Source organism: Myodes glareolus, chromosome 17 (genome assembly GCF_982192425.1).
Source record: "Myodes glareolus chromosome 17, mMyoGla1.1, whole genome shotgun sequence".
NCBI lineage: Eukaryota > Metazoa > Chordata > Mammalia > Rodentia > Cricetidae > Myodes > Myodes glareolus.
The window spans coordinates 59,701,980-59,724,648 of record NC_142042.1 but is presented as its reverse complement, the minus strand read 5'-3'; the positions used below and the strand labels follow the sequence as shown (position 1 = coordinate 59,724,648).

At 43.2% G+C, this 22,669-nt stretch overlaps 1 long non-coding RNA gene across 1 annotated transcript; it reads left to right on the top strand.

The window, feature by feature from the left end:
* The first annotated feature begins 263 nt into the window (after nucleotides 1-263).
* LOC125409034 (uncharacterized) lies at nucleotides 264-13,281 on the top strand. Its single transcript, XR_014997827.2, has 2 exons — nucleotides 264-369; nucleotides 12,984-13,281. It is a non-coding gene; the product is annotated as an uncharacterized LOC125409034 (long non-coding RNA).
* The last annotated feature ends 9,388 nt before the right edge of the window (nucleotides 13,282-22,669 follow it).

Sequence of the window (22,669 nt, the reverse complement as noted above, 5' to 3'; positions counted from 1 at the left end):
CTAACAGATAGAAAAAGGTTAAAATAAAAATTTATTTAAAAAATAAAATAAAATTTTATTTTGAGGCGGCTCAATGGTTAAGAGCACCTGCTGGTTTTGTAGAGGACCTGGGTTTACTTCTTAGCCTCTATTTGGTTGGAAGCTTCACCCCAGTCCCTGGCATCCATATACCCAAAGAGTCTAGAATGTTTGGGTCCAGGCTTCATCCCAGCCCCTGTTATCCATGTATCCAAGGAGTCTGGAATGTTTGGGTAGAAAGTTTCATTCCAAGCCCTTCCCCTAGGGAGTTGCCTCAGTCCAGACTTCACCTCTGAGAAAGCCCACCAAATGATGACCCCTCCTCAGAGATGCTCAAGACCACTCCCACAGGTATTTAAACTGTCCCCCAGAGAACAAACACGTGCTTCCTCAATCTTCCTTCTCCATCTCCTCTCTGAGGGCTTGGAAAGCCACTGGGGAGAGTTAGTATCCACTAAACGTGGGCGTTTTCTAATTTGGCTTGATTTGTTCTGATTCGGATTATTGTATTGGTGTAGAGGTTGATGGGGCGCAGACAACTTTTCAGTCTCCACATCAGGAGGCTTCACAACTCCTGTATCTCGGCTTCAGGAGATCTAATACTCTCTTCTGGCTTCTATGTGCATCAGGCATGCATTTGATGCACACATATACATCCTCAACACAGAAAAAAAAAAGAAATACTGAAAGAATACAAAAGTGGATTGTTCTGACTTCCCAGTTACAAAGCTGAAATTAAGTTAGTATGTTTGTAGCCACTTGGTGAGGAAATTGAGGTTGAAGTGATCAGATGAATACTGAACCAGGCATTGGCCAGGATAGAACTATCAAAAATGACATTGGAATTGTATTAAAGTGGTATTTAATTCAGCAGATACAGCTATAAGAAAACCCTAGTCCTTACCTGTCGACTGTCAATGGACAGGTTCTGAGGGTTGTAGACAAAGGAAAATGTAAACACAAGCTAGTAAAGTAACCCTCTACAATGTAAGATCTTTCCCAGACAAGATTCCTATGGCCTAGACTACCTCAGAGAGAGGTTATTCCTTTGAGCTAGGCTTATTTGAACAGCCTGAAAACAAAGCAGGCTGCTCGACCCACCTCTGTGCACCTCCAACAACCTAAATCCTCACCCTAGACCTCTCATCTATAATGTTCAACAAGGAAGAAAGAAGTCTCTGCTCTGGCTTTTCATAGGAACTGAGCCTCTCTGCCAACCCTGGGTCTTCTCGCCCAAGAGCATTGGACACAGCCACCCTATTGGAGGAGAGAAAGGAAGCTGCTTGTTGAAGAAAGTGAAAAGAAAGAACAGAAGACCCATCTGTGTGTGCTGAGGCTGCCCTTCAAGAGGTTAACCTGCTGGTAAAGATCCGGCCAACTTCAAGCCAGACCCCCTCCTCAGGGAGAGGCTTTTGTGATCCTGGTCATCCTGAGAGAGGGCCACAGTGAGGGGAGGCCTGGAAGAGAGAAGCCAAAAGACCTTTGACTTGCCCCTGGAGGTCACAGTGCTGCCTTGGATCCCGAGGCACATGCTGCTTGTTCTCCAGGTACCCCACAGGCCCATGTCGTGTGTCCATCACCTGCAAGCATCATGAAAAAATGTGCTAGCTGGGCTGCAGCTTCAGACTGAACATTCATCAGATTCTGAGAAAATGACTTCTTAAAAAAAAAAAAAAAAAGAAGTCAGGATGAGATTTGACTGAGCATAAACTATGCGGCAGGCACTTCTGCACCCATCAATAAATTATCACGCTCACTCTCGTAAACATTCTGTGATTTAGGGACTCTCAGTAGAGCGATGAACGCATTTTTGCTTTCCGTACACTTCAGCTTCACGCAGATGTATTCCTGTTCAAGCTGCGGCGAACTGTTTAAGGAAACAGCGCCGCGCGTGTGGCTGTTAGTCACCACAGGTGTGCCTGTTGCACAGGTGTGTTTAATCGACGCCTAGTAGATTTTGCCAAGGCCAAGCCCTGGGTGATTCCTCTGTCTTCTCTGCGGCCACTCCCAGGATGCCGAGGGATTCTGGGGAAGCACAAAGCCCTCCTCCCAGGGCCCATTCTGATGCATCTCCTCTCCTAGGCTGGAACGTCACTGCTGTTCAGTGACTTCCCTGACCTCTCGCTGAGTTGTTGAGAAATGTCTAATCTAGTGACTCCACATTCCTTAAGGCTTCCTGGCTGCCCCCGCTCCCCCCTCCCCGGGCTCGGATGGATTTTTTTTTCTCCAAGACCACTTCACTGTTAGCAGATGGCCATTCTAGTACAATATTGCTCCCCCTTTCCTTTAAATGGATGCTCCCCTGACTTCACTCCAGAGAGACTCAGTCACCATGGCAACCACTGCCGGCTTTGGTTCATTTCCTCAGAAACCCCAACTGACAGAGGGGTGGTTGAATCAGGAAACTTTTGCAGGAAAATTCTGGGAGCTTTTGATTCTTGGGGCTAAAATCTTGGAGGCAGCTCCAAATTTAAATCACCAGGAAGAAGCTGATCCCTGAGCTCAAAGGATAAGCCAAGAAGCGTCCAGAATCAGCAATCTGTTGTCCTGGAAGATGCTGGACAGGTGTCACAGCGTTTGTGAAAACCCAGAGTGGGTCAAGAGACCCTGCTGTCAGAGGCATTCTCACATTTGGTTTCTATGCTTTGGATAAACAGTGAGGCCGGAAACCTTAAAGGAAGGAAATGGGCGCCTAACATTGCCTCTGCCTTCCCTGAAATTTCAGAGCGGATGCACTGAGTGGAAATCCAGGTCTGCTTAGCAAACGTCATTGTCCTCTACAGGCCAGACACTGTGCTCCATTACAGGATAGGAAGGGATACAGCACAGGCTCGGCCCTGACAAGAGATGCTAGCATCACAGAAAACAAGACTTTCGAATTAGACCATAGTCAGCTATTCTGAAGGCCTGGTATCACAAAGCTCAGACAAAACATTGGAAAACCAGCAAGGAGACTGCCGCATTTGGAGAGCCCTGGCCAATAGAGAACCGCTGAGCCTGCCGGATTCTGACAGCCCTGGCCAATAGAGAACCACTGAGCCTGCCGGATTCGAACAGCCCTGGCCAATAGAGGACAACTGAGCCTCTACAACCCCTCCAAGCAGCCAGAGATTTTCATCCTATTTTCAATCAGTCCACAAAGAGACCATAAGTTCTCCTAGGAGACACTCATCCTTGATGCACGCGAATGTTTGAAATGTTTGTTCCCCTCATCTGCCTCTTCTTGCCTGCACAGCAGCTGAGAAAGGACTCTCGGCCAAACCTGAGGATGATAATTTGGGATTGTTCAACAACCAGTGGAGGAGATGTGGTAAAGGGGTGAGTTCTGGTTAGTGAGTTTTAAGTCGATTTGAAGCAAGGTAGATGTTTGGTTGGAAGCATCACCTCAGTCCCTAGCATCCTTATTCTAAGGAGTTTAGAATGTTTGGTTGGAAGCTTCACCCCAGCCCCTGGCATCCATTCTATAATGTTTGGGTGGAACTTTTCCACCCCAAAGACCTTCCTCTGGGAGTTACGGCAGTCCAGACTCCACCTCCGAGAAAGCCCGCTAAACAATGATCCCTGCCCAGAGAGGGTCAAGACCATTCCCATAGGCTATTTAAACTGCCCCCCCAAAGAACGAACACGTGGTCTTTCCAGTTCTTCTTATCCCTCTCTGTGATTTTCCGATCTTCCTTCCCATCTTCTCTCTGGGGACTAGAAGGCCACCCAGGAGCACTGGCATCCATTAAACCTGGGCTTTTTCTAATTCAGTTTGATTTGATCTGATTTGGATTATTTTGTCGGTGAAGATGCTTATTGAGCTGTAAAAGCTTTATAGTAGACTCATTTGGAAGGAGGACTCTCAAATAAGAAAATGCCTGCATAATACTGACTTATAAGCAAATCTGTTGGGTGTTTTCTTGATGTGGAAGGGTGTTGGAGAAGGTCGCTTATTGGTTCCTGGCTACCCTGCTAACTTAGTCCCGAAATAATCACACAGAAATTGTATTAATTAAATCACTGCTTATCCCATTAGCTCTAGCTTTTTATTGGCTAACTCTTATATTAATTTAAGCTATCTCCATTAATCTGTATATCACCACACGGTTGTGGCTTACCCGGTAAGGTTCTCAGCATCTGTCCCCGGCAGGCTACATGGCTTCTCTCTGACTCCACCCTCTTTCTTCCACCATATAGCCTAGACTTTCCCACCTAGTTCTGTCCTGCCCTTGCCATGGGCTCAAAGCAGTTCTTTTTTCATTAACCAATATAAGCAACACATAGACAGAAAGACCTCCCACACCAGAAGGACCCAATCCACTGTGGGTGGTACCAGCCCTATGCAGGTGGCTCTGAGTTGTATTGAGGAGCTGAGTAAGTAATGAGGAGCAAGCCAGTAAGTATTATGCCCAGATCACAGAGTCCCTCCAAAACCAACTAGGAGACTGAGTCCTCTGTATAAAAGCAAAGACCCTTTATTCTTATGTAACTTTGCAAACTCAAACTCTTCCTGTGTCCAACATTAGGGTGGGTTTTTATAGAAGCAAAGGTAGGGATGAGGGATTTCTAAAGTTCAAGACCCCTGATTGGCTGGCATTTGTCTAGGGTGTCCTGGTGAAAAACGATGTGTGTGTGTTGGCAGGTGATCCTATCTACAGCGGTTGGAACGTTAGGAATTTCCTTTGGATGGTCTGTTCCTGGGTGGTGCCTGGGTAGTCTTAGTTTGTGGTCTTTCTTGGAACCACGTATTGCCTTAGGGTAAACTACTGAGACTCGTGGGCCTCTATAGAGCTTGTCATGGCTGGGTCCTACATGGGTCTTCCATTACCTCTGCGTCAGCTCCTGCCTGGAGTTCCTGCCTGACTTCCCTCAGTGATGGACTGTCACCTGGAAGGGTAAGATGAAATAAACTCTTTCCTTCCCAAGTTGCTTTGGTCATGGTGTTGATCACAGCAAGGGAAATCTTAACTACGACCCATATAAGAAAAGTTGGCAACCCATGTAAGGAAAATGGGTAACACATGTTAAGGACAAACAGTAGAACACAGGCAAAACAGTGGTTTATTTTGCCGCAGGGATTTAGAAAAGGTATCGTTGGCCAAGCTTCATAGAAGAGAAAATAAAGAGTAATGTGTACTCAAATTTTACATCTAGATGATATTTTAAATCATATCCTCCTCTTGGGAAAAATAAAAAATAGCAAATATTTCTATCTGAAGGGAAGCGTTTATTCCGAGCAGTTAGGAGACTGCCCTAAGCATCCGAGTTCTGACTGCTCACTCTGCGGGATGCGTGAGAACGAAGGTGACAAAGACTGTCTGATGTGGGGTACAGACCGGGGAGACCAGAGTGACAAAAGGAACCCACTGGTGATCACCAGGCCTTTAAAAACAAGGCCCTGGAAACAGGATTAAACGTGAACAAATCTATTGAGAGAGGAAAAGGCACATCCAGGAAGCTAATTCCTTTATCTCTCCGTGCCTCGGCCCTGCTTGCGAGATGAACTCTGCCTGGTTGTGGTTCTGGGTGTTTTTATTAAGACTGTGTGTGATACAGCTTGTTCTTTCTTAACCCCAGAAGGCAGCAAGCAGGCACCAACTCACTCTTCATATCCCTTAAGCTTACATGACTTAATTTCTTTTTTCCCATTAAATTAGAATTTGAAAAAAATGTATTATTAGTTTCCTCAAAGGGTTTTGGAGAGATAAAGAAAGCCATCAAATCTTTAGAGTGTCACAAACCTCGGGGACACACATGGCACTCAAATACTAGAGATGGTGTCTAATGATAGCATTTTTTTTTAAACGTCTTTCATTATTTTGCCATGTCCTGGAATCTCATAAAAGCATAACAGAAGTGGGCTTGGGAATTTTACCAAAGTGAAATGTGTAAAGGGGGAGGAAAGGGATAATGGTTTCTTGCATTTTCAGTACTGTTCATTTCAAATTCCAAGAGTAAAATATTGGTCAGGAAGCACAGTTAAATGAGTCTATATAATAGATGCTAAGCCAGGATGCTTAAAGTCGACGTGGTTTAATAATGCAGAACTGGAATCAGCATGGGGCTGGGGAGATGGCTCAGAGGTTGGGACAGCTTGCTGCTCTTTCAGAGGACCCAAGCTCAGTTCCCAGCTAACAGTACCTGTATTTCTAGCTCCAAGAGGATCTGTTTCCCTCTTCTGGCCTTTGCGGGTGCTTATATGCACATGTACATACACATAAATAAAAATAAAATAAATCTAAAAGCAAACAAGCAAACAAAAACAGTAATCAAAATCCTCACACTTCCCAATGATGGACTTTCTATACTGTCTGTGAAAATTGTTCTGGGGCATCCCTAACTTCAGACCATCAACAATGCTAAAAGCATCTGAAGGGCTGTAAGTGTCTGACCTGCTGCCTTTAATTAGCTAGGGTGTGCATCTCTGGAGAAGGGGAAGGGCACCAAGAACTCTTTGATGACAGGAAACACTGTGATTAGGGAGGTGACACGGCCTAAGATGAAGATTGGAAATGACAGCTCTGCTCAGGTTTCGTTCAACCCAAAGAAAAAATGCCTCTTCATTCACTGACACCAAAATATTCACCTGCACCTCCAGCATGATTTTCTCTTCCTTAGTTCAGCCTTGGAGATAATACTGATGATTACCAGAGATGGTAGTGAAAGCCAAGCTTAATCACCATAATTGACAATTAAGTTGGGTAACAACACAGAGACAGGTGATTTCACACAAGGCTAATGAAAATGGGCTATTAAAATCCACACACGTTTGGCAGCAATTATGAGCTCCTGGAGCCATTTGCTTTGAAATGTGCATTTCACAGGCGGCTGCCTGCCAACAAGGCAGCTCTGAGCAGGACCAAGGAAGAAAGAGGAACTGAGCAAGTTGCTGGAAATTCCAGAAAGCACCATTGCTTCCCAGTGGTTTGCTCGATCCTTTGCTCCAGTCCTCGTCTTTTAGAGCCAAAGAGAGATGCGAAGTTCACAACTACAGAGAATAGCACCCATTTCCTACAGAACTATCATGGGAATGGGCAAGGACGAGGGTGTTGGGACCAACAAATACAGGGTTGCAAGGCATAGAAGAGATCGTGGCCCAAGTGCTGGACCAGATGAGAGGGGGATGAATTTCCTGAAGAGATCTTTTTAAAGTACTTTAAAAAATCATTGAAAGGACCTTTAAATATATTCACCTATTCTTGTTTTATGTGTATGAGTGTTTTACCTGCATATATGTGTATGCAGTGCCTGTGGAGACCAGAAGGCTATGGATCCCCTCGAACAGGGGTTACAGATAGTTGTGAGTGGTCATGTAGGTCCTGGGACCTGAACTCAGGTCCTCTGCAAGAACAGTAAGTGTTCTTAACCACTGAGCTGTCTCTCTAGTTCCTCTGCTCCCTATTTTAAAAACAAAACCTCACTGTGGAGCCTTGGTTCACCTAGAACTCACTATGTAGACCAGGCTGGCCAGTAGACCAGAAATCTTCCTGTCTCTGCATCCCAAGTACTGGGTTTAAAGGTGTGTGCCACCAAGCCAGTCCTAAAAGCATTATTTTTCTTGAAATTTTCACAGATTGTAAAATGGAAGTGATATAATGTTCCCTGCTTCTCCAGGATGGCAGAAGAGTAATGAGTTTGGATCCAGATGGCAAGGCCACTTGACTCCAGTTTCCCCCACACCTTAGTCCCCCACAATTACTCCCTTACAGTCAGTTGGCCACCATTTTGAAAGGTTCTATCTTTTAATATACTCTCTGGAGTGACCAGTAAGTAGGAAAGGTAATCAGTGTATTTTGGTTTTGTTCTTGGTTTTTTAGAAAAACTATTCTGTTCATTTCTTTTCTTTTTTAATAACAGGAAACCAAATAACAAAGAACAATGACAACTTATCTCATGGTAGTATATGTATGACATTGTGAGCCAGGAGTGGTGGTACCTGCCTGTCATCTCAGCACTCAGCGGTAGAGGCAGGAGGATCAGGACTGAGAGCCTAGCCTCTCCTACAGTTTGAGGGTATCCTGGATTACAAGAGATTCTAGAGGGGGCAGAGTATTCAGATATAGGGCTGCGTGTTCCCCTTTAGTCCACTGTGACAACCTCTCTCTCTTTTCCTTAGCTAATTCTCACTAAAAGTAATTATTGATGCCATTAAATTAGTTAATATCTGTTGTTTTTTAAACTGTTGAACGTTGCCTTTTAAAAGTCTTGTTTCCTTTTTACATTTTTGAGTTTATATTATTCCATTTTTTTCATCTCTGCAGCACAACCATCACATTGATCTTTTTCTGTTGTATTAGTGGTTGCCTTAGAGTTTGAAATGTAATTTTGCAGTTAGTGTGTCTACCTCTTTGCATATGGAACAAGTACAGTATCATGGGCTCTTCACAATGCTTTATTCCCTTCTCCAATGACTCCCTTGTCACTCATTTCACTTGTACATGACATATAGTCAGTCACCCGATGGACTTTCACTGTCATTAAACAATTTACTTTACTGTCAATTCATATTAAGAAAAACAAAGCATTTGATTATACCTTTGTTTATCCCTTTGATACTCTATTATATCCAAATTTCTGGCCTAATCATCTTTCCTGTTCCACTGAGAGCTTTTTTTAACACTGTGGCAGGGTGGGTCTGCTGCTGCTTCTGAATTCTCTCCGTTCCTCTCTTGTAGAACACGACTCCTATGTTACAAATAATTCTCTCATTTTAGAGAGGAATGTCAGTTGGGACAGCTTGATTCGCCTTGGGCAAGCAACGTCAGGAAGGAGAGATTACAGGAGGGGAAGTGTGGTCTATGCGCTGCTACCCTTTCCACATTCCTAAGACCTCTCCCCACCTCCAATAAAGGGTCGCAATGATGTGGGATGTCCTTCTGTACATGTGTTGCTTTTATTGGTTGATGAATAAAGCTGCTTTGGCCTATAGCAGGACAGAATATAGCCAGGCTGGAAGAGATACAGAAGGAGAGTAGGCGGAGTAGAAGAGACGCCATGTAGCTACTAAAGGAAAAAGATACCAGAACAGAACCTTACCAGTAAGCCACGCCTCATGGAGATACACAGATTAATAGAAATGGGTGAATTTAAGACATAAGAGTTAGTTAATAAGAATCCTTAGCTAATAGGCCAAGCGATGTTGTAATCAATATAGCTTCTGTGTGATTATTTGGGTCTGGGCAGCCGGGAAATGAATGAGCGGCCTCAGATTACACACAGCCTATTTTTTCTTTACCAGATTTTTCAACTTCCTATGGGAGAGAGTGTGTGCCAACAAGCACATTCCCTCTGTCGAAAGGTCAGGCTCCTGTCTCTTTTTGTCTCCCGTCCCTATAAGCTGCCTCAGATTCTAACAGGAGACAGAGTATTTGGAAGGATAATTTCAGTGGACATAGAATTCTAAGCTGGCAGATTTGCCTCCTTCCGTGATTTAACTACCTTACCCACTGTCTTCTCGCTTTCAGTTTTCTGATGAGAACTCATCTTTGATTCTGCTTAGTTCCTTACAGGCTGGTTATGTTTTTTCCTCCCCTTCCATTTAAGGTTTTCTCTGTGTTGGCACCTCTAAAATTTGACTATCATGCAGCTAGGGCTTTGTTGTTTGATTGGTGGTCTTGTTTCACTGTAAGGCGCTGAAATGAAGCCAGGTCTTCAGAACAAGAAACAAATGCTCAGGGGTCCTCTATCTCCTAATTCCCTGCACCGGGGAACTAGTGCCCATTGTTCTTCTGGAAACTCCTTGGCCATTTTTATTTCACGTATGCCACCATGTGGCATTCAGATTATGTGTATTATTGCTTTTGAAGTTGTCCCATCATTTCTTAGATGACTTAGAACTGTGAGTACTTATAGTGGGGTCACTGTACTGAGCCACTCCTTGGGTAGAAAGGAAGGTTTCTTGGGAATCAAACTGCCAAGGCCATCTCTCAAAGACAGAGAGAAGAGTGGAGTGGTGGACTAGCAAGCTGGTTTTTATATGACAGTCTGTGGTGGGGCGTGGTTAGGGTGTCTTTGAAATGGTACAGGCTTTTGTAGATTGACCACAAGTTTCTGATAAAGTGCTTTTTCTGAAGGGTAAAACTTTGCTATGGAGAACACACCCTAAGGAGATCATTTCAAAGGGATTACACCCCTGATGCCCACCCCAGCACCCTACCCAAAACGTAGGTGACTTCTAAAAACAGGTTCCAGTTTCGTTGAGAGAAGTTGGTTGGCAGTAGATGGATTTTTTTCTTTGGGCTACCAGCTCACAAAAAAATGACACAGAGACTATTATTAACTCTGAAAGCCCAGCCGATAGCTTAGGCTCTTTCACTAGCTCTTGTGACTTAAATTAACTCATCTCTGTTCTTCTACGTGTTGTCATGTGACTCGTGGCTTTTACCTCTCCTGCATGTCTTGCTTCCCCGTGTCTGGCTTCTTGGAGGTAAAATCATCTAAGAGTGGGAAGCCCTTCTAAGATTGCACTCACAGGAGTTTTAGCTACCAAGTTAGCCTTTGGATCAGCTTCTAGTTAGCAAGTTACTATTGTGTTATTGGCTTTGGCAGTTTCAGTCCTTTATTGCTGCAAGTTCTGTGTAATTGCCTATCTAGTTTTTCAGTAGCGATGGATTGCCCTGGTAATCCTGGCTTTCTGATGAATGAATGAAAAGTTGGTACTTTCAGTTTATTTGGCTTTTTTTCCTGCCATGGGGATAGGAATGACAACATGCAAGCACAGAACTGCACCTGGCAAATACTTCTGCAACACTAATGGCCCCTCTTTAAGTCTTTCTTGATCCCTTAGAAGCTACACAGTCCAGGGTAATCACTAAAGATCTCTTAGCCTTGCCTGAACTCCAAAGAGAAACTAGAGTTCACCACGAGGCGCTTCCTCAGCTTCCTGCCCTGTGGACCACCCTCTTGACCACATCGGTGTGCCAAAGGAAGAGGAGTTCCTTCTGAGGTGACTCCTTCTTGTATGCTCTAGACCCCCTGAACTCCCACCTCTTATAGTGCTTTGTCCCCATACATATACCGCCCCCCAAGTATGTGTGTGTCCTTTTTCTCCTTTAGTCATTGAAATTGCATAGACTTTGCATCGCAGTTAAGAGGGAATCAGTTTGCTCTGGCTTAGGATTTTAGAGCTGCTAGCCCACCATAGTAGAGAGGGCATGATGGGAACACAGCGGCTCTATTCATGATGGCTAGAGGACAGAGAGAAGATGTCCACACTAGCAGACTCCGTCCTTCTTCTGTATTCCATCCAGGCCTCTAGTGTATTCCATGGACACCTAGAGTAAGGGCCTATCTTCTGTCGTGGGGCCTTGGTTGTAAAACAAGATTCCTATGAGGTTTCAGATGCCCTTACTCAGGCATATTAGTCAGTCCAATATGGATGTCTGTAGAGATAGCCTATCTCCCAAGGTAGGTCTGCCTCACCTTGGGCAAACAGTTTCTAGAAGGAAAGTCTGTAACAGACCCTATAGCTGCAACAACGCCTTCATCCCCAAGCCCATTACCCTGTCCCTACAAAGGGTCACAGTCACTTTCCCCCGGCAGACCCTTCTCTGTGTGGGAGATGGCTCCCTTTGCCATGTGTGCTAATAAACACAGCCCCGATGGTTGAAGATCAGATGTTGGTTTCTTATTCTTTTTGGTTCTTTTGGGGTTTTTGGGGGGGCACCCAACTCCCAATAAATCACACACAAAGTCTTATTCTTTCTTATAAAGGCCAGGCCTTAGCTTGGCTTGTTTCTAGTCAGCTTTGCTTAACAATTATCCCATCTACCTTTTGCCTCTGGGCTTTTCCTTTTCTTACTTCTGTGATCTTACTTTCACTCCTACTCCATGACTGACAGAGTGGTTGGTTGGCTAGGTGGCTGGGTGGCAGGGTAGCAGGGTGGCTGGGTGGCTGGGTGGTTGGGTGGCTGACTAGTTGGGTGGCAGGGTGGCTGACTGGCTGGGTTGCTGGGTGACTGACTGGCTGAGTGGCAGGGTGGCTGGGTGCCCCCTTCTTTCCTTGCTCCTTCCTTTTTTCTCCTCCCAGATTCCTCCTTCTATTTACTCTCTCTGCCTGCCAGCCCCACGTATCCTTTCTCCTGCCTCGCTATTGGCCGTTCTGCTCTTCATTGGACCATCAGGAGTTTTAGATGGGCAAAGAATCACAGCTTCACAGAGTTAAACAAATGCAACATAAAAGAATGCAATGCATCTTTGCATTATTAAAACAAATGTTCCACAGCATAAACAAATGTAAGACATTTTAAAATAATATTCCACAACCTGTCTCTGTTAATGCTGTCTCAGAAATCTAACATCCTTGCTCTTGAGTTTGAGATGCCCGCACAAATTCACTGAGGTGTGCTTTATTAATCTCTACATACTTCTCAAGCCATTCAAGTGGACAATGAAGATTAACCATCACAGGTCCGGCGAGTCCACTCCCTGTTGAGTTGGCATCCAATCACATCTCCCATCTTCTTAAGTCATAGTATACCACCAGTGATGCCCTAAAATCTCATGTCTATCCCATAACGCAAAATACCTCCAAGAATACCTCTGATATTAACAGTTAAATATTGTTTAAAAGTCCAAGTTCAAAGCTTTCTCTGAGGCTCAAGATATATTCTTTATATGTATTCTTTAGAAATATGCTCCTATAAAATCAAAACAAATTGACTTCCAAAATACATAGCATAGTAAAAGAGTTATTTCTCTTTCCAAAGGGAGGGAATTATAGCATAGAAAGGAAATACAGGAAAGCAAGACAGAAATCTACCAGGACAAACATTAAACCCTGTTATTCCATGTCTAGTATCAAAGGTACATGGCATAGGGTCAGCTTCCAGGGGCTTCAACAACCCCATCCCCAGGGCATTGCTCAGTGCAGCCCACTTAGCGTCTCCCTGTAGTCGCTGCCTTCACCTTTGCTTGCAGAACGCCAAGTGTCTGGCATCTCCAACATTCTAATGTCTCCCTCATCTCTCCTACTTCACTTACAGCTGCTGTGTTGACCTCTCCGGACCTGCCTGCAGGGATCTTGTTCTTACTGTCACTACCTGGCCTCCTAGGACTTTCTCTAAAATCTGAGTGGAAGTTTCTATGACCTCATAACTCATGCAAGCCTGGAAAACGAGTGTCATGTGAACAATGCCAAGGTCTACTGCCGGCTGCAGCAGCTGAGACCCTGGCACCTTCTCCTGCTTCTGCTGCCCATCAGAGTTTCTTACCTATTAACCAGAGTTAGTCCGGAAGCTGTATCATACTGGAGTCTAATGATAATAAATGCTTACTCTCTTCTGACTGTTTGAAATATATTTTGTGTTATTGTTTGGGGTGCTTTGTGGCTCTTGTAGCTGTAATCTGATGTCATCATACTGCAGCCTGCTGAGATGGTGATAAAAAACTGAGGCAGAAGCATTTAAAATCCTGTGATCAATCTCACCCTTTCACAGGACTTGAATCTTTAGATGTGACCACTGCGAGTACTTTTAGCTTGCTCTGAGATGGGACAGGACAGCAAGAGGTGACAGAAACAGGATGAAAGTCCTGATGTCTGGGTGGGGAGGGCTGTGTTTAAGTCTTTCCACGGAGGACGGGTCTTTATAATAGAAACTATCTAGGGCTTATTCCAAATGGTTTTCCCTCCACTTTTCAGAGCCACAAGGAGGAAATAGTTCCTTGGCTTTTCATAATAAAGACAATATAGTTTCTTAGGAAAATGTGGGCCCTAAGACTGTGGCCTCAGCATTTTTTTTTGCTTGCCTTAGAGCACACTCAACTTCCAGCAGTTCATCAGAATTATCATTTAAAAAAAAAACTAGTTTATTTACTTATGTGTTTGGACATTTTCCCTGCCTGTGTGTGTGCACCACATGTGTGCAGTGGCTAAGGAGGCCAGAAGAGTGCACTGGATCCCCTGGAGTTGCAGGCAGTCGTGAGAGGCCATGTGGGTGCTGGAAAGGAATCTGCATCCTCTGGAAGATCAGCTGGTACTCTTAACTGAGCTAACTCTCTAGCTCCCAGAATTCATAGTTTAAGGTATCTACCAGTTTATAGCTGGAAAGTTCTGCCACAGTAGGTAGATCTTGCCTGTTTCTGTTTTTGTTTTTTCTCCAGATTTCTATATGGAACACTGTCTGGCAACCTCAATTTTATGATGGGTTAAATACACAGACATACACACATACACCATCTATTTTCAAGATTTTTTTTTGGTTTTATGTTCTTGTAAGGACAAGTGCAATGATTTCTGATCTCTGTGCCTGTCAGAGCTGCGTCTGCAACTCTACTAGTTCATTTTCATTAATTTAAATTCAAATATAAAAACCAATACTTGAATGAGTTACTGGAAAATCGTACATATGTTTAGAAGAATTTGAATGTAGGAGCCTAATTTTTACAATTACAAGTTATATTCAGTCCACATATAGTTTATGTGTTTCCAATGAAAATTTAACATTCAATTGAGATGATTTAAAATATACATATTTCAAGTGTTAGAATGTAAAAAAGAAGGTAAAGATATCTTGTTACTATTTTGTGATGTTATTTTACAATAATTTCAGAAATTATTAACATTATATTTTGGGGGGTGCTGAAAAGATGGATCAGTAGTAAAATCATCTGCTACTCTTGAAGAAGACAAGAGTTCAAATCCTAGAACCCACATGGCAGCTCACTCCAGCTCCAGGGAATCCAATGCCTTTTTATGGGCTCTGTGGGTAATGAATGCATGTGGTGCGTGTACCCACAGGAGACAACATAAACTTTAAAAATTATCATGTCTCTGCCATAGCTAGGGTTGATGCCTCATGGTTCTTGTTGCTATCAAAGACCATGTAGGTGTCTGGGATCTGGACCACCACTTGGGGCCATGCGGGGGTCTGTGGGCCATGCTGCTGCTGGGCCCGTCTGGATGTAAGAGGACTGCACCTCACTCCCCAGGGCCATGATGACATCCAGGTTCAAGCTACTCCTACTGGCCATGTCTGAGTATGGTCTTGCTGCAGCTGGTGTCTGTGTTAATGTCCATTGCCCATGTCTCCACAGGAGCCCATGTGAACCTTGTGCTGAACCGTGTGTTAAAGTATAAGGGCCACACTAAGCTGCCTCTACCTCTCAATGGCCTGGGGAGAGCCACTCATTCCTCACTGAAAAGCTGACCGTACCCCTTAAGGGGGCTGGGATGGCAGAGCCTATGATCTCAGCATGGGAGAGCTGGCCCCCTTCCTTACCATGGGCACAGGAGAATTGGCTCAGCCACTCACCTGAAGGGGGTCATCCCAGCATCGCAGACTGATCAACTCAGGACTTGGAGTTGGCACACCCCAACATCTACCTCACCTGTGACTTGTTGGAGTGTGTGAAGGGACCAGTCTTGAAGAACCATAGCTGCAGGATCTTCATGTACAACAGCAGGATATCGGAGAGGAATGTTGGTGGGGTCCAGTATTGTCTATGTTCTAGATATCAGAGGCCTTGAACCTGACCAACAATGGATTACACAATGAACACTGGCAAAGAAGACTGTTTGGACAAATGGTCTACTGCACAATACGTAGCAACAGCTCCCAGTGCCACTGAGACAAATGAAGACATGATAGAGAACCAGGAGAGATGGAGAAGTGAAGTGCTTTTTTGTTTGCTTTTTTTGTTTGTTTGCATTTGTGTGTTTTTTTGGTTGTGTTTATTTTTAATTAATATTCTGTTGCAAGTTGCCGCTTCTTCGTCCCAGCCGCCCAGAACCGAAATAATCACAAGGAAACTCTATTAAATCACTGGTTGGCCCATTAGCTCTAGCTTCTTATTGGCTAACTCTTACATACTAATTTAACCCATTTCTATTAATCTGTGTATCACCACGAGGTTGTGGGTTACCAGCAAAGTTTCAGCATGTCTATCTCCGCCAGTGGCTCTGGCTCCATGGCATCTCTCTGACTCCGCCTTCCTTCTTCTCGGCATTCAACCTAGCTTTCCCTGCCTACATAAGTTCTGCCTTGCTATAGGTCCAAAGCAGTTTCTTTATTCATTAATGGTAATCACAGCACACAGAGGGAGTTCCCACATCAATATTCTTATTTGTACTTTTAAATTTTTATTTTTTTAGTTCTTTTTAAGTTTTCCTTTTTGAGGGGAGTGCTACAAGGGTGAAGGGCAGATACAGAGGACTGGGAGATGATGGGATGGGGTGAATGATGTGAAATTCCCAAAGAACCAATAAAGGAGTATGTTAAAAAAATTAAAAGGTGTTTCATGTATTTTTGGTTAGATTTTTAAAATGTAGATATTAACAATTTTCAAATTATATATGTTGTTCACAATGTCAATTGCCAATATTATTCTATAGTTTAAGATAAGTATCTTTGGCTTATTATGGCATGCTTTTAAGAAATGTTATAACATTTTACATGTGATTTGGGGTTTTGTTTTTTGTGCTTGATTGTTTTGCTTGATTGGTTTGTTTTTGTTTAGACATGGTCTTACCATGTAGGCCTAGCTGGCTCGGAACTCTGGAAACGATCAGGCTGGCCTTGAACTCAGAGATCCATCTGCCTCTGCCTTCCAAGTGCTGGGTATACACTACTATTTCTGGCCTTCATATATGATTTGAAACCTTACAGTATTTGTTTCAAATCTTTCTCTTGTCCTTTATGCTATTATTGTCTTGCATTTTATTTCTGTGTTTTAAACAACATCCTCAGCTATTGTTCTGATACTAATAAGCAGTTGTCCACTACAGACCTCACGATTAGGAGACAAATTTTAACTAACCCACATGTATTTCATTTCCAGCATTTTATTTCTCTGTGTAGATATAGTGACATCATTCTGGTTTTGCCTGGAAGCTATCACATACCATTTTTCGTCGTGTAGTTTCACATCTGTTTAATTATCTCAGTTTTTATTTATCTGAAAGTATGTTTATAATTTAGCTTTCATTTTTAAAGGATAATTTCACAAATTCTAGTTACACAGGGCATTTTCCCTCCCCCTTCCCTACTTGAAAGCTGTGTGTTGGCTTTGAGCTGACATAACTGCTGATAGTTCTTAGAAATCCTAACCTTTGCTTTTTCCATTTTTGCCTGCGTGTGCATAACTTATTTTTCTAATTCTCCAATTTCAAGTTGATGATGTTTCTAGTTTTTCAATAACTTAATTGTGCTATTTGTTGATATAATGGGTCCTTCTTTGGGTCGCCAGCTCCTGAATAATGACATGGAGACTTTTTATTAATTATGAAAGCTTGGCTTCAGCTCAGGCTTGTTCTGAACTAACTTTTAAAACTGAAATTAACCCGTTTATATTAATCTAAATTCTGCCACATGGCTCATTACCTGTCCTCAGTACCATCCATCTGACGTCCTCAGATGCTGGTGAATCTCCGGCGCCTCAGACTCTTTCCTGAGTTCCTATCTCTGCCCAGAAATCCCATCTATCCTCTCCTGCCTAGCTGTTGGCTGTTCAGCTCTTTATTAAACTAGTCAGAAGGTGCCTTAGGCAGGTGAAGTTAAACAGAGACACGTCTTCACACAGTGTACAAAAAGATTGTCCCAACAGACTGAAGTGGTTTGGGGTGTGTGTGTGTGTGTGTGTGTGTGTGTGTGTGTGTGTACGCATGCGTGTGTTTCTTGAGGTTCACTGAGGTTCCTTTTGTTTTTAGTTTCTGAGACACTATCTTACTATGTAGCCCAGGCTAGCTTATGACTTTCAATCCTCCTATCTCAGCCTCTTAAGTTCTGGGACTTCATAGCTGAGGGACCATATATGACATTTCCATGTTTTGCTGTTTGTCTGTTTTGTGGGTTGGATCTAACCCAGTGTCGTATACATTCTGGGTAGGACCTCTCCCACTGAGCTACATCTCCAGTCCCTGAGAATTCTCCCTCTGTGTTACGGTTCTCTCACACACCACACAACATTGAGCCATTATTCCCGCAAATGTTTTTCTGCCCCGATTGCTCACATCTCTTTCTGATGATGATATGACATGCTGCACCAGTATTTCCAGAGCCATTGAGATTTTCCCTGTGCTCCTCCTCTCCCGGTGCGCTTTGGATAAACTCCACTGCGATGCTGGTCTATATAACATTTCCTCTTGTAGTTTTTTAAGCCCATGATAGGAAGGTGTTCATTTCTGGCGTATCGCTTATCATTTCTAGGGGTTTTCAGTTTGTGCTTATATATTCTATTTTTCTGTCGTATTCAGTTTTCTTTACATTCCTGAACACATGGGTGCATTTATAGCATCTGTTGTAGCATCTTTTCATGTTTGCTCAGCCTCCCCCGTCCTTTGAAACCCAGTCTTCATGTCAGAGTCTCTCCTGGTAGCCTTGGGTTTCTTCTGCCCCATGTGGAATGCGTCCTATTAGAAACTGCATGCTGTGACTTATACATTGTTGGTTGCTTGATTTCAGTTTTCTCATTTTTAAGAAAGATTCCTGAACTATATTCTTAGCTGAAGCTATTAGCTCAGGGTTTTTTATTTTGTTTTGTCTTGTTTTTTGTTTTTGTTTTTTGAGACAGTATCTCACTCTGTAACTTTGGTTGGCCTGAAACTTGTGTAGACCAGGCTGCCCTTGAACTTATAGAGATGATCTTACTCTGCCTCCCAGGTGCTGAGATAACAGCATGTGTCACCAAATCTGACTGAGTTTGATTCTTTTGGCGCTTGTTTTTATGTTCCTCCAGGGTAAGTTTTTACTTCAAGGCTATACTGAGCCCACTTCTAAGGCTTAGCCTTTTGGGGGGTCACTATTGGATGCTCTGGGGCTCCCGACGTGGCTTGCACACCTTTCCACCCTCAATTATTGAAGAGATAATGATATCTGGTTCACACGGTAGAGATGCAGCCCTAGCAAATGGTGTGTTTTGTCTCATATTTAGTGAAGGATCATCTGTGTGTTTACGTGTGCAAGTCTGGATTTGACACTCATATGATACGTTCTCAGATTGAGACATTGTGATTGGAGGGCATCTGTACTTTGTGCTTTTTAAAAAAAATGATTCATTTTCTCCTAGGTACGTATGCCTGAATGTGTGCATATGTATCATGGGCACACAGTACCCAAAAAAGGCCAGTAGGAGGCACCACATCCCCTGGAACTGGAGTTACGGGCCCCACGTAACTCCTTCCACAGGGAGGGTCCTGTGGAAGAGTGGTGAGCTCCCCTAGCTTCTGAGCCACTTCTCCAGCCCTTGCGCATTCTGCTCTCATTGCTATTGTCAAATGCTTTCCAAAAGGGTTTACAGTGCATCAGCTTCCCATCAAAACTGCAGGAAAGTAGCTGTCCTCTTGTCTGCAGTAGACATGGGCACTCCAAGTCTTGGCAGCACAAGTAAGAATTACATTTTGTCACTTTAATTTGTTTCCTTGACAACTAGCTGTGCCTCTGTTTACTAGAACTTTGGACTTACTTTTTTCCCCCTTAGGATATTGTCTTCTTAGGGTTTCTGTTGCTGTGAGGAGACACCATGACCACAATAATTCTTATAAAGGAAAACATTTAGTTGGGGCTGGCTTTCAGTTCAGAGGTTAAGTCTGTTATTGTCATGGAGGCCAGTATGGCGGCATGTAGGCAGACACGGTGCTGTAGGGGTAGCTGAGAGTTCTACAACCAGATCAGCAGGCACAGGAAGACAGTGAGACACTGGGTCTGGACTGAGCATCTGAAACCTCCAAGTCCACCCCTGGTGACACACTTCCTCCAACAAAGTCACACCTACTCCAGCAAGGCCATACCTGGTAAAAGTGTCACCGCCTATTTGACAATGGGGCCCAGTTTTATTCAAATCACCACAGATTCACCACAGGTAGGTTCTTATGTGCTCAATTTCTCTTTAAGCTGAGATTTTAATTATTAACATTTTCGCAAAATCATCCAGCTCCTTTTTGTCATAAATTTGACACAGCAGCACTGCCGTGAAGAAGACTGCTTGGACTGGAGTTCAAGCCAGTAGAAAGTCTTTCTTATCCAGCAGGTGGGTACACTGGGTATTTGTTTCCTCAGTCGAGTCCCAAGCCATTCTCAGGGTGAGCTCTCAAGCACAGAAGCACATCCCGGTGCGACACACCTCAGTTAGAAAGAACAGTTAGCCAGAAGCTGAGCTACAGAAGCCAGAAAGCAAGGCTAGTCCATTCAGGGGTTTCCCCAGAACTATGGACTGTGATGGATTAGGTCTTTGTTCTCATTTTGTCAGTTGTTGCTACCCATGTGCTGAGTTTCAAGGCCCGAATGGTACTTCCATCCTGGCATCTGTTGTGCTAAGGCCTGGGGACCTGTAACATTCCTCCACTGGTTCTATGTCCATGAGCCAAATGACAAACTCATGGGGGCAGGGGATATATTATCTCCTTAGCACTAGTGGATCAATATAATGTATTTCCTGAATAAGTACGCCATTGAGCAAGTCGGTTCCTTCAGCGAGAGTTAGGAGCAGAAGGATTAATGACCCAGCCATGGCTGTAAGCAGAGTGGTTATCCAGGGGGAGCAGAAGAACCAAAGCTGATGCAGCTGTTAGACTCTTGATGTCTCCTTTTTCTTTCCTGAAGGGTACTTTCAATCATGTCTAAACTTCCTCTAACTATTCTGACTGACTGGCATTGGGGCGACAAGATTTTGCCAGTGTCTTACAGAGTTCTCCCTGTTTTCCAAAGAGGAGGCCCAGTCCTCTTTGATCGTGAAGAATAACCTTGGCTAAGGAATCTAACTGGGTTTCTAGACAGGAAGCAGAACTTTCTAGATGGCTCAGGTCTATGTCTGCTTGAGCACTGAGTTCCTAAAAGTTTTATCTCCCATAACTAGGGCTGAAGTTCCAAGGGCAGTGGAGCCTGCAGTACCTGCTCCCACCAGCAGGGGATTGAGGATGGGAACAGATTGCTGCACATGGGGAGTCTCAGAATCTAGGTTGGGGGGCCACGCCCTTTTTGCTTATTATAGATGGTATAACATGCACCAGGATGTAAAGACTGGGTTCTTCTTCAGTGGAAGCAATTTAGAAATTGTAAAACGGACCCCAGTATAGAATCCAGCTCACTAATAAAGACTTTCTGTTGGCTTAAAACTGTGTCTGAGTAGTCTTCTCTGGTGGGCACCTCCTAAGAACATAATTCAGGTTGTCCTCTCTGAGGCTGGGTCTTCTTTCTTACACCCATTTCCCTTCTTTCTATATAAAGCTTTCTTTTATTTATCCTTTCTCACTTTTATCCTATTTCGTAGTTCAGCTTTGCCTTATTTCGTTTCTTATTTTTGTTTACTTTGACTTAAGGAGAATGCTAAATTATTTTACTTTTAACTTTTAAGTGGTAAAGATATTTAATATTAAGTTATATCTGGAGTACTCACTATGCTCTGTGCTGCAGATTTTAGTGGACAATGATTTTGTTTTTTCATTTTTTTCTGGAATCTTAGTTTCATGTTAGATACATGTTTGTGAGTGTGTGTGTGTGTGTGTGTGTGTGTGTGTGTGTTTATCCAAGGATTACCTTAAACGTATTTCTTATCACAGTTGAGCATGTGTGTTTGTGGATTCAGAAGACACATATTCAATTAACTTCAGACCATAGTATTCTGAGTACAAACTGCTGTGATCAAAGGCAGACTTTCTGATGCTATTCCCTGAGCAACACAGTATAACAACTATTTACATAGTATTGGTATTATACAAAGCTTTATATGAAATTTACAAATTATTTAAAAAGAGAATGTGTGGCTTATATTCAACTATGATGCCATCTCATATAAAGGATTTGTCTGTACGTGGACTTTAGTATCTATGGGGATTCTGAGACTGTTCTGAAATACGAAAGGGTAGCTGAAGGGTTTTGCTTGTTTGATTGTTTTAAGATTTATTCTTGTATTAATTTACATATATGTGTGTGGGTCATGAATGTATGTCACATGTGTTCAGATGTCAACAGAGGCCAGAAGCGAGTGTAAGATCTGGAACTGGAGCTACAAGGAGGCGTAAACCACTCTGTGTGAGTGTTGAGAACTGGTATCTAGTCCTCAGATGGAACAGCATGTGCTCTCATAAACACTGAGCCATCTCTGGGTCCCGGAATGGCTGGCTGCTCTTAATTAATCATTTTTTTAAAATTTCTTATTCCTAAGGACTGCAATCTTTGTAGGTGGAGTTTTTCTGTCTGGCAGCCTCTCTCATATAATCACTCAGAGGCTTATATTAATTACAAATGCTTGGACAATAGCTCAGGCTTGTTGCTAATGAGCTCTTACAACTTACCCCATTTCTATTCATCCATGTGCTGCCCTGAGACTTGTAACTTTTACCTCTATCACATTTTGTGTTTCAGATTTATTCGCCCTCTGACTGAAGAGTCTCTCGCTCTGCCCCTCCTCATCCCATCATTCTCAGTTTCACTTTCCCACCTAACTTATCCTGTTCAGCTACTGGCCAGTCAGTTTGTTTATTAAACCAATCATAGCGACATATATTCATTTACACATTGTACAAAAGGATTATTCCACAGCATTTCCCCTTTTGTCTAATTAAAACAAATATCAAGTAAGAACTACTGGTTACAATATCAAGTCTATTAGTATTTGGCAAAATTAGAGAAAATATTATTTATCTTATCTTGTTGAGTCTAAAGTTTTACACCTAATTTCCTTTCTATCATAACTAAAGGAAACTCAAGTTTAACTATTTAGTCTTTAATTCCATCAA